Below are 1,681 nucleotides of genomic sequence, written 5' to 3'. Positions count from 1 at the left end.
CTGGTGAGTTTTTTATTTTGTTATTTTGAAAGTGTGAATTTTATGTTTATATTTAAAGGAGAATAAATCCATATTTTTGTTGCAATTCTACCTGGACTGGATATACGATTTTGTTGGTTTGAATATGTGGATGTGCGTCAAAACCCCTGTCTTGCCTGGACGGTGGTTACTAAATTGTTTGAAGCCACTACAGGCCAAATGTAGATATCTGCCTAACTCTCCTCTCCTAACACTGCTGATTCACTGTGCATTATTGCCTATGCCATCAGCCTATCAGAATGCTTGTTACATTCCAAAATCACTATCTGCCCAAGTCATCTCTTTGACATAGGCATTGTTGACACTACCTACGTGCTATGAGGCTAACGAAATAATAATTGCCACGTTGCTCAATGTCCGAGAAACACTGTGACTGGTGAAATTAGGTGTCAGCTAAGATGATTGAAAGATGTCTGGTGAATCAATTTAACCAGTCACAGTGTTTCTCTTGGACGTTGAGCAACGTGGCGATTATTATTTGTAAAAACGAGTTACTACGAGGGGGGCCATTTTCAAGATCTCGCCTGGGGCCCAACAGACCCACAGGCCGGTCCTGCTGGCATGTCTAACCCTAACCCTAACCCTACCCCTAACCCCAACCCTAACCTTAACCCTAACCTTACCCCTAACCCTAACCCTAGTTTTCCCACATATAGGCCTACCGTCTTGTCAGCTCTCGCCTCTCGCAGAAATCCGCTAATAAACTGTCGGCATGGTGGTCCGTCGGCCCAGCGGGTGGCGCTATAGCTCCTGAGAGCCGCTGCACCTGCGGGTGACACAGTCAGAAGAGTTCAGTCAGAGTTGGAGAGCTGGGAGAGCAGACGTACATAAAGAGCTAGCACTGCTAAATAAAGAGCTAGCACTGCTAAATATACAACAGTCGTTGCCATGGCTTCTATCTGTATGAGTGTGTGAGTGTGTGTGTGTGAGTGTGTGAGTGTGTGTGTGTGTGTGTGTGTGTGTGTGTGTGTGTGTGTGTGTATGTGTATGTGTGTGTGTGTGTGTCTTCTCTGCTGCTTCCAACTCATGTAATCTGACAACCACATCCCCCCCTCCCCTCCCCTCACACTTTTATCTTCTACCACTCCAAGTGCACCTATCGCTTCATCAGCCTTCCTCTCAGGCATCTGTGTGTTTCTGAGAAACAGAGTGTTTGCACACACACACACTCGCGCACACACACACACACACACACGTTGCTAGCTACAGCTACAGCTAGCAACGGGCCCACCGAATTCAGACAACAGAAGACTGGAAGAATGTTTTGTCTGGTCTGATGACTCAACTTCTGCTGCGACACTCAGATGGTTCAGGGTCAGAATCTGGCGTCAACAACATGAGAGCATGGACCCGTCCTCCACGGGTCAGATGGACCCATCCTCCACGGGTCAGATGGACCCGTCCTCCATGGTTCAGCATGGACCCGTCCTCCACGGGTCAGATGGACCCATCCTCCACGGGTCAGGCTGGGCTGGTGGTGTAATGGTGTGGGGCAGTGGTGGACTCAGGCTGTTTGAAGGGCGAAAAGAAAGAAAGGGCACCTACTGCACAACATGGGACCCCATCAGTGCACATGGTCAAGTTTAGACCATTGGAAGGGCAGCCAATAGGGCACATCCTCTAATTTTGTCCCCCAAAAGGG

This window comes from Nansenia antarctica, assembly GCF_963989245.1.
Source record: "Nansenia antarctica genome assembly, contig: SCAFFOLD_249, whole genome shotgun sequence".
Classification (NCBI taxonomy): Eukaryota; Metazoa; Chordata; class Actinopteri; order Argentiniformes; family Microstomatidae; genus Nansenia; species Nansenia antarctica.
Note: the sequence above shows the minus strand (reverse complement) of the source record.